The following is a 13,033-nucleotide window of genomic DNA, read 5'->3' on the forward strand; positions in this document are numbered from 1 at the left end:
AGGGTGCAGCTTGTTAAATGTTGTTTTGATTCATATTTAGGGATGAGACTAGTTGTAACCTGAACGTGTCCATTTTTTAATTCCTTTGACTGTGGAAGTTTTTAGACTTGTTCAGGAATGGATTGTCTACAATTAGTAAGGTGATTGCATTTTTCTTTCTGGTTAACATGTAAAGGGAAGAAAGAGCTCCAGGGCTGCCTTTTGGCACTCTACAGGCAGTCACACTGACAAAAAAAATGAGTGATCTGTCTGTGGACATGAGTGTAGCACCCAACTGAATTAATGCAAGACATAAAAGGATAAAAGGACTGAAATATTCTGATCAAATCCTGTCCAAATCTTGATAAGGGCCTTACAACTTCTACCTTGAAATAACAAACTATGTTTAATTATTGAAAAACAGTGCAAGGAGAATGGGACATGGCATAAATACGTGCTTTAACTAAGAGAGTGACCTAGAAAAATGTAGGCTAATAAATCTGAGAGGGAAATAATCTAAAGCACAGTTATTAAGTCAGACAAAGATACCTGGAAAGTGGAAATGTCAAAGGAGGCCTTGGGGTTTTAGTGGACAGCAAATGATATATCTGCATGCTGCAATGCTAGAGGATTACAAAAAGGGATGTTGTGACTTTGGTCTGTATGTGCAGTGTCGTCATTCCTTTGTCCATAGGGAGGTGATTTTTTTGCTGTGCAGCAGTGATGAGATTGCACCTTGGATATAGTGGATGTTGACAAATTGAAGGGAATTCCAAGAACAGCAGCAAAAATCATTAAGGGGCTGAACAACCTGACTTGGTAGGAAACAGAAAGTCATGCTCTTAGAGGATAAAGGGAAAAGATTGTTTCTCTTATCCCAAGGTGACAAAGACTGGCATGATGGGATTATGTTAAACAAAATAAATTTTGAGCTGCAAAGCAGGAAGAAATTCCTGCTTACAGGGTGACTAATAAATTGCTCATGCATATGGTCAACTATTTACACTGATAGAAGGAGATGTCAGCAGAAAAAGTTGAACAGAACCTAATTTGTTTCTGACATTTTGCAGTTACCTCTTTTAAATTTAAATGAAATCAAGTACAGTAACCTGTGTTTTTGAATTGTGCATTTTGTGCATCTGATGACCTGAGGTATCCTGCAAGTATCTGGTTTGTTGCTGGTCATATTAGACATATAATTATGACTTTGCATGAAGTTATTTTCTGAACTTCTCTGGGAAATAAACATTAACATTAATACCTTGTGGTTTTCTCCCACCTTCTACTGCTGTTTCAACACAGTGGTTTTTGATTTGATTTCAGCCTTTTAGCTGATGGGCTACATGTGTACACCCTCCTGTTCAGCAGAATAAGTTAATGTTTATCCAGCCGTTGTACACGGTTTTTCACTGGTACTATTTTGTATTGTTGATATTGCAGTGGTGATACAGTCTTCAAAGAGAAAGTGTTTTAATGTGCAAAATGCTTTGTAAATATCAGAACTCATAGTGCAGCCCAGATTGAGTGGGGCTTCGAGAAACTTGGTCTAGTGGAAGGTGGCAGGAGAGGGGTTGGAATTGGGTGATCGTTATGGTCCCTTCCAACCCAAGCCATTCTAGGACTTCATGGTTTTCTAAGAACCATCAAGAGCAGGATAGAAATTGCTGACTTAAAGTGCTTTCCTGTGTGAGCCTTTCAGACACCAAAATTCTGTAAGTACACAATTAGAAAAATATTCAACATGGCTAAGTTGAACATTGCAAGATGGTGGCATTTACTGAACAAAAATGCACCAATGTTTAAAATTGGAAGGAAGCAGTGAGCTATTTGCATTGAAAAGAAATTACAATCTCTCTGTCACTTGCACTGAGCTCAAATGCCTTTCTAATGCATAATGTATTTCAGATTGTGTAGGGATTGATAGCATAGAGTGCTTAAAGACTACTTGCTAAGAGGTTTTACTAAAAAAATTAATTTAGTCTATTAACAACAGAAGATTTCAAACCACTGAGTCACTTTTAAACTTTTTGAGTAGGAGACTTCATCAGATGCTCCATAGAAGAGGGGACATTGCAGTGGCAGGGGTATGGATTAGTAAGTCTTTTCTAGCCGCAATTTCAGTTATCTTGTGATGAGACTTTTTCACCACATTCCATTCATATTGGACTCCCTACACAACTAGAGTGTATGGCAAATAATAGAGGAATCTTATTTCTTTTGCTATTTAGCTCTGAAAAATTAATGGTGATTAACTTAAAATTAGTTGACAGGAAATAGAATCTTAATGCTGTTAGAACTTTAAACTGTGGAATATTCATTCGCTTTTTTATCTCATAATCTGTTAATCTGCTTTAATACTTATGGATAATGATAGTTATTATTTTCTCATTATTTTTACTGCCTCCTTCCTTTCCCTTGTCAGCTGAATCAGTTTCTTTAAGAATAAATAAACTCATTTCTGTAGGCATTTTTGAAGTGTGTATTTGAGAGGATCATCAGGTGAATGTCTGTCACATTATAAATTTTAGGTGTAAGCATCTCAGGAATTTCTTTACCCCACTAGCATATGTAGGGCTGGAATCAGAACTGCTCTGGAAAGGAAGGAGGCAAGGGACAAGGATCTGCTCCACAATTCCTCTTGCAGTCACACAAGCAGTAACTAGGGTGCACTGGGCAATGCCCTGAAATGCTTGCCAGCCTCCTACACCTTATAGTAAATCTGCTCCTTTACAAAGAGATCCCATGGTTAAAGGACTTTGATTCACAGGATCCTGGCATAAGCTGAGTTGGAAGGGGCCCATAGGGATCACTGAGTCCAGCTCCTGACCCTGCACAGCACCATTCCCAAGAGTTGCACACATTCCTTACAGCATCATGCAAACACTTCTTGAACTCTGTGAGGCTGGTGCTGTGACCACTTCCCCGGGGAGCCTGTGACAGTGCCCAGCCACCCTCTGGGTGCAGAACTTGTGTCTTCTATCCAGCCTACACCTCTGCTGACAGAGCTTCAAGGCATTCTGTTGGGTCCTGTCACTGATCATACAAAGAAGAGATCAGTGTTTGTCTCTCTTCCCTTCACAAGAAAGTTACAGACTGCAATGAGTTAAATTCAAGTTCTAGCAGTCTTCATGTAAATCTGATCTGTACTTTCCAGTGTACTGTCATTATTTACTTGAGGAATTACTGTAAAAAGGTGTTTCTGAAATTCATTAGCTTATATTTTAACTGAAAAGCTTTTACTTATTCTAAGAGAGGGAACAAGAGGCTGTGCACAGAGTGTGCAAAGGGGTTCTGCAGCCAAGATGACTAGGACAAATTTAGTGGACCTCTTTCATTAGCTGTGAAGGTTATATCCCATTGACTTCTGTGGCACTGCACCAATGTAATTTAAAGCACAATTTGTTCCAGTAAAGTTGGATTTCATCTCCTGTTGCAGTCGTTCTAGCTTCTAAGCTACGTAGTAGTGTGAAGAAGTGTCAAAGTTTTGCTGGTGTGATTGGTTATGATTTAAGATTCTTTGTGCATTTACTTTCTGGTTCATAAATGACTATTCAAGGAAGGCAACATAGGAAAGCTTCTTTGATTTCATTCGATTATGGCTTGATTCCATGCCATGGTAATTCCTAAAGAAATGTTCTCCCACATTCTTCATGTCTCAAAATATTTAACTTAAAAACATTTCTTCCATTTTGCAGTTTGAAAGATATTTTACTCTCAGTGATCTTGGAAGTCTTTTTTCACCTAAATGATTCCATGAATCTACATCTAGGCTCCCTCTGGGTTCTGGTTAGACTTAACTCCAGAGTTAAGTTTCACATATAAGACAAACATATTCAAGTGGAATACAGGAGAAATAATAGCTTTTCATAGATTTGGCCCAGTTAACTGTAGCTAAACTACAGTTTGTTTAACATAAGTGAGAAGATAGTTCTTTCACCAGAAAAGGCCAGTTTATGCAGTTGGATGAGTTCTGGTAAGAAGAAGGGCATTTTGATGCTCTGGTTTCCTGTCTCCCAGGGCATATCTCTGCCCCATGTCTCTTTACTGTAGAATTGTAGAAATGTTGGCACCTTGTATACTCATAGTCAAATGCCATGAGACTTCCTAACATTAACTGAAAACCTAATTAATATTTTTTTAATGGTACAGGAATTCATCTGAATTTCACTGCTTTAAGTCTTTATACTTTAAGTCTTGACACACACCAAATAGCCTTACACAAATCTAGTAACTGTGAGTTCAAAACACTTTGTTGTCATCCAGTGCCAGAAAAGCAGTGCTGCCTGTTATATTTAGATGCAGACAGATTGAACTCTTGCAGCTGAACCAGCACCATGTGGTTTGGTCCCCTAGTTGAAGAGGTAGACCAGCTCCTGTTTTTGTTGTTGTCATTGCAACATTAACCTCCAGGAGGTTTTGTTTTATTGCTGGCCTATTCCCCAGATGACTGTTTTCAAGTGGAAGGGGAGGTAAATCTGACAAGAAGGCAATAATTCATAGAGAAAATGACAGCAATAATGAAATGCTGCAGTGGTGGAAAGATTTCCCCAGCAGAAATGTGTAGCCTGGCTCACCTGCTGGAAGTTCATTGTCTTCAGTGTGTCTCCTCCAGACATTACTTTGGCCCTGTGCATTTTTTTAAGCATGAGAATACTTTGCTATTTCAAAGCTCTCATTTATTTGTAACATTGACCCGAATCTAAACAGTTGTTATGTGAATCAAATTGTAATATCTAATGACCAAGTGCTGTATAATGAACATGCTGCCTGGGGAATTGCACTGTGTCTTGCTGGTTTGCATGGGTTGGTCTTCTGGCAAAGTCACAGGAAAATGAGAAGAACATTTCCATAACAAGGACCAAGGACTTAAATAAACTTGGTTTTCCCTGTCAGGTCATTCACTCTAAGGAAATAGGTAGAGGGTAATAATTCTTCCATGAAACCAGGTAACAACCTTTTAATAAGCATCATTAAGTCTTTAGGTTGAAATGAGAGGCTATCCAACCTTTTATCCCATATTATATTGCCCAAATTCCTCTTTGCCATCCTCACTGTGGTTAGATGAAAGCCCCCTGTTTTCATATCGATCACTAAAAGCACTTTCCCCTCGTACCAGTTCACTGCATCACTTCTAAATGCAGTTCATCTGATCTCTTTTACTTTGGCTGCTGCTCATTCAGGGCTACAAAAACTGTATTTTCAGACAGGTCTTGGAACCAAATGATCATATTTCTTACCTCATTCCAAGGGATAACATTAGGATCTTTGTTTAGGTGGGATTCAGAATAAAAATAAAGCTCTTTTTGCTTTCCCATGCATGCCCACACACGTGCACACCCATATGTATATACACCACTCTTTCTCCACAAGGGTTATTTGAACCCAGAACAGTAGACATCTGTGTATGTTTGTGCTTATTTCTTTTCAGTAACACACTTTCCAAATGCTAGCTGCTGAGGGAGTGTAACCGCACTGAAATGTTAACCCATGTACAACCTAAACTCTGCAGGGCTGGGGGTTGAATGATTCTTGTAATTATTCTTTCTCACTGGCAAAGAAATGTTTCTCTTTGACAAGCAAATTATTCAGGCAATGAAGTTTTTGGCTTAGGAGTTATGAAGAATTTACTTGTAAACAACTCTAAGCTTATGTTGCACTGTTTGCCTTTAGTAACTTACATGTGGCTGTAGATCTTCTTTCCACATGCAGTTTCTGTATGCATGGAATTTTACAAGCATGGGACTCTTAGTGGAGCACTTCCACGTCTGTTTTTTCTTCTCTTTTATCCCTGCCAGACCAGCACAAAAAGTCCATATTCTAGCTTGAAGGAAAACTATCTGCAGTGATAAGAACCAGCCTCACATGCCAGATAGATTGGAAAATCAGGCTAACATTTTAGGGACTGTTCCTGCACTAAAATGAAATGACAGGTGTAGACCCGCATAACAGGCTGGATTTTATGAATGCACATCAGCACAGTATCTGCTGTGTTCAAAATATCCATCAGTGTTCAAAGCAGTCTGCAAGCTGCAAAGTAAAAAAAACCAAAACGTAAAGAAACAAAACCAAATACACAGAAAATTTGGGGTTTTTTTAATAATGTGACTTTTGCATAGTCTGAATCTGGCCAGTCATAAGCAGTGATTTCCCCCACTTTGCTTACATTAATATTCCCCGTTTTAGTGTTCCCCAGCTTCATTTTATGGTGACACAGGCAGCACTTTCTCTGCTCTTTTCCTTGGGAGCAAGCAAATTTTAATATTTGTCTGTTACCTTGGATTACATTGTCAGTAAATGAGAACACTAACTCCTGGCAAGTCTTCACCCTCCTTTCCCTTCCATTGTCTTCCCATAAGATTTAATTGATTGTTTTCATCATATTCAGCTTAACCTTATGCAAGAACATGAAACAGCATATGGTTTTCATCCCAGAAAGATAATTAACCCCCAGGTGATTTCAGTCAAGTGGCAAGAAAAAAAATATAGTGAAGTTGTTTTTGGAAGGGACAAGAGAAGGAGGAAGCAGGAAAATTATGTCACCTCTGGTAGCTTTTTGAACTTTGAGCCCTGAAATCTCAGTTTTAGTGAACACACTCAATCCACTCATTATGAGAAGACTGAAGCATGTTCAGGGTCCCCTGATCATGAAATTGATTCCCTAGGGCATCAATGTGCACACTGCTCCCTACATCAGCTAGCCAGTTGCTTATTCAGCAAAGAACTCTTACTCTTGTTGGCAGATCACAGAAGCACCACCTCTCCCAGTCAGTGTTAGGATTTAGATAATTAGTATTGTTCCTGTCCTCCCTTCATTCCCTTAGGGAGACTAACTCCATGGTATTCCATTGGACCTTCACTACAAATTGTTTTAGTTGGTCTCCTCTTCCCATTGGCAAGTTATAAACTAGTTGTTATGTTCATTCTGTCTATTTTATGCTTTTCTTTCTGCGACATTGCATCTGTGCTACACTGGCTGATGTATGATAGGAGAAGGGCTGTTACATTTGTACATCAAATTCTGTATCTGTAGTTTGCCCTACACAGTCAGAAAATATTTGTAGGCTTTACATCTGATAAAGGTCATCTTCTGAAATGCAGAGGTGCAGAAGAATCTTCCCGAGTCTGAAGATGGATTAGCTGCAATGATCTTTGCTATGGTTCATTTCTTTTGTAGAATGAAGAAGCTCCACACATTTGGGACAGGTTTACCATTGCTTAAAAAGAACTGTGAATCATGTCAGTGCATTGTAGCTACAGCATGGGAAATTTTTGAGCAGAAGTTGAGGTACTTGAAAAATTTCAGGGGAGTTAAGAAATAAATTAATAGTGAGAAGCAAGTACCTAAATGCTTCCTCCTTAGTCTGCCACCAACTTCAGAAAGGAAAGATGCAGAAAACCCCCACATTTTTCTTTAAAAAGTTTAAATGGGAGACAGAGCTCCAGGTGTGTCACTTGCCTGCTAAGGGTAGGATGACATGAAATATGAAGCTGTCAAGCAGAGAGCAGAACTGATCCAAATCTGACAAGTCTAACATATTGAGCTCAATAGTTTTGACTCCCTCCTCTCCAGTCCCATCAGCCATCAGGCTTACAACTCAAGTGTTTATGCAGCACTGGACCATCATTAGTCACCCCTCTCCCATGAAATGGTCCCCACCAAATGCTGTGGAATGGCAGATGTTTAGTCCTGGAGACCCATGTTGAAATGAGACTTGGTTGGTAGTACATCTCTTTCAGGCACTACTTAATTCAAAATCTTACATTCTCATTACTCCTACTTACTCTCACTGGCTTTCCTGCTGGAAGGGACAATTCTTCCTGCTGGAGGCCTGGGAGGGACAATTTTTATAAGTCATTCCTTCAGCTACCAAAAAGTCACAGAAACAAGGTGGTATATTCTGTCCTACACCAGGTGATTGCTCTTACATCTCTTTGTAAAAGCATTCCACACTCATTTGCTAGATTTATTTCCATCTTGGAGACTGAACACGTTTGAATGAGTGAGTCCTGGCAAACATTTCAAGCACCTGCCTTGCTTCTGGCTGAATGCTGAGCATTCATACGGTTGGGCTGTTGCATGGTGTCTTTCAGGCTCTGAAATCTTGGATCTGTTGAGATGGTTCTCCTGCAGCTCCATGGGATGCTCCTTTTGTCACCAACCATCTGCCAGTTCCTTTGGCTATGCAGGTATAAAGTGTGCATGCCAGCGTGACTGGTGTCAGCACTGCAAATTCCCCAGTACTGTGTGCAAACAGAAGGCTCTGTTCCAAGTGTGAGGAAATACTGTATCATTCTGAGGAAAACTCCCCATGCCCCTTGGGGGAGAAAGAAAAAAATTATTCTCCTTCTTGTCAAGATCAAAAGGGGATAGAAGGATGGGGAAAATGTCATTTATAGTAGGATGAACACATAATTAGCTAACAAGCTACATGGAGAGGGCTGTTGATAGCATCAAAATCTATGTATATCAAGTGCAGGCAAGGTAGCAACATGTGACCACAAGGTAGAAATTGTGTTGGCAAGATGGACTTGACCCAGAAAATCCTCTTTGAGTTCCATGACCTATTGCATTATTACTTTTGAGCTCTTCTTCAATGAAATGGGTCACAGAACCATTTATTGGCAACTCAAGAAGTAGGTGAAAGCCAATTTTGAAAGAAACACTTTGTTTTTATTAGTTTTAACATGCGGTCAGTATTCCAGTAAAATTATCTGTGTTTTACTTTCTCCATTCTCACGCAGAGTTATTGGAGTGTATCACTACTTTTGTACTATCCGTGCTGACAATGATGACGCACAAACTTTGCATGGCAGCTGTGCCAAATAGGGTCAAATCGTTTTACAGAAGAGTTCACTTAACTGCAGGGGAATTCTGGATGTACCATACCAAACAGTGGCCACAGGTTACTTCACGTTCTCACCTGCATGCAAGAAAATTGGCATGCGGGTCTCCTAGGATTTTATTCATCTTTGCATGGTTAAACATCTGGAAGCAGTAGCCAGTTACAAGTATTTTGGCTTTTGTGTGAGTACATGGAAGGGCCATGCACTCAGTACAGAACAGAAACTGAGGAATTCACTACTGTGGCTTCGTCTCATGGACTCAGAACTACAGAATATCACAGAGGCTTGAAGGGAGCTTGGAGATCATCCAGTCCAACACACACTGCTCAAAGCAGTGTCAGCCACAAGAGCCCACGGATGTGTCCACTCACGTTTTGAGTGTTGCCAAGGATGGAGTCTCTGCAGCCTTTCTAGAATGAAGTGTTCCAGTGTTCAAGCACTCTGCCCCAGTCCAGAAGCTTTACAGGATTAATGTGTTTTCGTTTCTCTGTTGTTGATTCTCTAATACAGAAGACACATCTGTGTGGAATAATAATGTTTAGTCAGTAGACCAAAAAGCTCTCTTTGCCAGCCTACAGGTTACCAAGCCTGAGTCAGGGAAGTGTTCATAAATAATTGAGTTTTGTCTGATGAAGCAGTGTGACTCTTGGCCTCAGTATTATTTATCTTATTTAATAAAGGGTGTTCTGGGGAAACATTCAGAATCAAGAAGAGTTTTGTTAATGCTGCAGGACGGTACTGGTATCATAGCCAATTAATGTGCCTGTTCCTACTGATGATAAGTGGATCTGTCGCCTGTTCATCTGGCATTGAGCCTTGAGCCTTACATAATCATTTTTGGCTATACCCAAGGGTTTCGATAGTTAATGTTTCAGCTTTTACAGGTCATCAGAATTTTTCAAGAAAGATAGATTTGGCAAATAGTAGTCTGCAGTAGTCTGGAAGTGGAAACAAAACAATATTCAGAGCATAAGGTCTGTAAAATGGGCCAAAACTCGTCTGAGGAAGAATCTTTTCTATTTCAAAATTTAGGGATAGGAAGAAAGAAATGTGTGACAAAAGAAAAATGCATCAAAGGAGCTTTGGTGAATCCAGGCTGGCTTAGCCTTCATGGGTTAATAGATAATTTGAAACTGCTGTTTTCAGTGGCTCTGAAATTGCAGGAAGTGGTTTGAGGCCAAGAGGGAATAATGACTCCAGGAGACATAATTTCTAGGGAGGAACTGAGGTCCTGCAATTCTGCTTTGGAGGAAACACAAGCCACAGAATGAAATTCCTTGTAGTTTCAAGGTTAGCAGAGAAGCTGATGGCTGGAAGAGAGAAATCTGAGGAGGGAAGCAGAAAATACAAAATTATCTCTGTGTGTCTATGTATGTGCAATGTTCTGCCACATTGCCAAGCCTTTTGTCCTTTAGCCAAGAATCTGAGCTGAAAACCCTTTTTGTAAGGTCCTTCCAAAATGCACCACAGCTCTCAATTCCAAGTATTCCTGTTAGTTCAACATGGAAATGTTGGGATATGGGTTCTGAAATGTTTTAATGATTACTGTCCTCAGATAGATAATGGACAGGCAGAAAATAGAGGGAGGCAGGGAGAGAGGGAAGGAGAAAGAAGCTCTGCTCATTTGACATTTCTCCAGATAAGAAGACAGTGATGGCCATGCACAACTTGCACCACTCTCTTTGCTACTTCTGATGGTTTTCTGTCAAAAGACTTACATCTAAGAATCATGGACAAAGAGAAAAGCACATCTTTACAGATTGATCCCACCAAAGCGGCAGAGGCACAAGAGTTAGCTCAGTCTAAATTTAATCTGCCAGTTTCCCTGGAGTCAGTGGAGAGAGGCACCTTCACAGGGCAATTCAGAGAAGGAATCTGACTGCAAGGGCAGCATTAACCTTTATGACTGTTCTGCTTTTGCCAAGAGTCAATGGGATCAATTCATAGCTGAGTGGAGAAGACTTATACCGGCTAAGAAGCAGTCCCAGTATCAATAAAACCACCACAGTGTGTTCTCTGTATCACAGAACTGCCATATGTCTCCACTTATGGGGATTGGGTATGGGGCTGTGGAGGGAATTGCTTTTCTGGGCAGGTTAATGTAACAAAAAGCGAACCGCACTGCAGCCATTAATCTCCCTAAAGCCCATAGTCTCAGTCCTGTGCTATACTCAGTGCTGTGCTTCATTATGGAGTCTTTAAACACCTCAGCTAAAGAGAGAGAAAGTAATTTAAAAAGAAAACACAGCTTTGGCTCCTTTAGTTGGATTTTTTGAGAAGTAAGGTTTCTCTTGGGTTAAACTTCTTAGACTTTTCTAATTTTGTTTATATTGTATTACAAAGGCCAAGTTCTATTGAGTAGACCCAAAAAGAATGCCCAATATTAGAATATGTAATAAATCAAGATAAACTAAGATATGTAAAATTGTGAGTTTTAAGTATTAGAGCATTTTGTTATTTTTATTTTTCCTATTTCCAATTTAGTAATAAAATTGGATGGTCATGCTCTTATTTTTAATAATAATCGTACAGTACTTTAGGAACTGCAGCTTCAACAAGAAAACATAAATGAATGCTTATGGTATAAAACCTGCTTTTATTTAATACCTTGGAGGTTTGGTGAAGGGTTGTTTGGGCCTTTTTTATCATCCAGAGGTATCCAATAACAATTTTCTTTATTTTAATTATGTCTGGAATATACTGCTCATTGTAAACAAAACACATAGTTATATAATGTGCATATTTTAGCTCAGGGATTTGAAGCAGTCTACTGGGCTAGGACACACGCTCTATATTTCCATTTATTTTCTCATTGAATTTTTTCGGGACTTCTGAGATACCTTTGAATAATCTCAACTTTCTGTTGTGACTTTTTCTTATCAAAATAAAATTATAAATACATTTGTGGAGCTCTTGGTGGAGTAAAGAGTTACTGTTTCTGACAGTTGCTTCACTGCTGTAAATCAATATACTGCTACTTACATCAGCCAGGCTACTATTTACCCCAGCTTGAACGTCTTCTCCTTCAGTTCCAATATTAACTCAGTTAAAAATAGTAGTTTTATATTTAAACCTCTGCTTCCTGAAGTGACAGTAGGTGGTCCAACTTGTAACATGATCAACATTTACAGCATTATCTCTACTGGAATTTATGCCAGCTCCTAGCAAGCAAAACATAGTGGCTTTCTGGAATCCCACTGCTTTAATTTTTACAAAAAGGCAGTATTAATTAAAGAATGAAAAATATGAGCTCTGATATAGCATGCATACTTGTGCATAAGTAGCATACTACACAAAATTTTTGGTATCTTGTTATACAACTCATTCCCTGAAAATACCTGTGGAAAGGGGTGATGTGCTGGGCTTGTGTATGGGGAGTAGCAGTAGTGAGATGGGGGGGATCACAGAGTCCTGTTGTCAGTGTATAACTTGTGATTAATTTTACAATAAACTTAGAGATATTTGAGGTGCCCCAAGCTGTTTTAGATGCCCAAGCTTATTTAAGAGACTGGCAGAGAAGATGCAGGATTTGCAAGAAACCCATGTCTTTCTGGACAGCAGCTGAAGGACAGTCAGAAAAACGAGGGCATCTCTAGTTGCACTGGACAGTTTTATGTGGACAGCTGAGCTGGGCTGCATCTTGCATCTGCAGTCACAATTTTTCAAGCTATTTTTTGATAACACTGAGGGGCATGCTAATTGTGACCTATCAGAAACTGTTGGCCCTTAGCAAGATCATATACTGGCTCATTTTCTCTGCTGTGCCACACATTATATTAGTGAATGTTGTCACTAAACAGAGTGACATTACCCAGTGTGTCTCATGGTAAATATAGATTCAAGTACCTCTAAAACTGAGAGTTGTCTTCAAGTCCCCATTAAATATAGAGCTGCTAAAAAAAGTGCCCAGGACATTACTGAGTGAAGGTGTCTGAGCAATATGCAGTAAGGGACTGAGATGGTAATTTTGATGATGTGTGTTAAAACAGTTGGACTCATCCAGGTGTCAGACATAGGAGTGTCTCTCCTAAATTTCTTCCAAAAAAACCATATAATCTGCAAAAACCTACAGCATTTTAGTGATATTAAAAAAACCCCAAAATATGCTTTCTTACCAGCATTAAGCATAAAATATAGACAGAAAAGGAAGAAAAAATGCAGTTAGAAAGTTTGTCCTACGAAAAACGTACTGCCTCTTCCTTCATGCTTA

General features: G+C 39.4%; 1 protein-coding gene across 5 annotated transcripts in view; it reads left to right on the plus strand.

Annotated features, from left to right (window-relative positions):
* The window catches only part of TENM4 (teneurin transmembrane protein 4), a 590,588-nt gene that overhangs the window by 78,994 nt on the left and 498,561 nt on the right, over positions 1–13,033 (plus strand). The gene's annotated exons all lie outside the window — the stretch shown is intronic.

Source organism: Melozone crissalis, unplaced genomic scaffold (assembly GCF_028551555.1).
Source record: "Melozone crissalis strain CALT ecotype California unplaced genomic scaffold, PUWL_Pcris_2 ptg000008l_1, whole genome shotgun sequence".
NCBI lineage: Eukaryota > Metazoa > Chordata > Aves > Passeriformes > Passerellidae > Melozone > Melozone crissalis.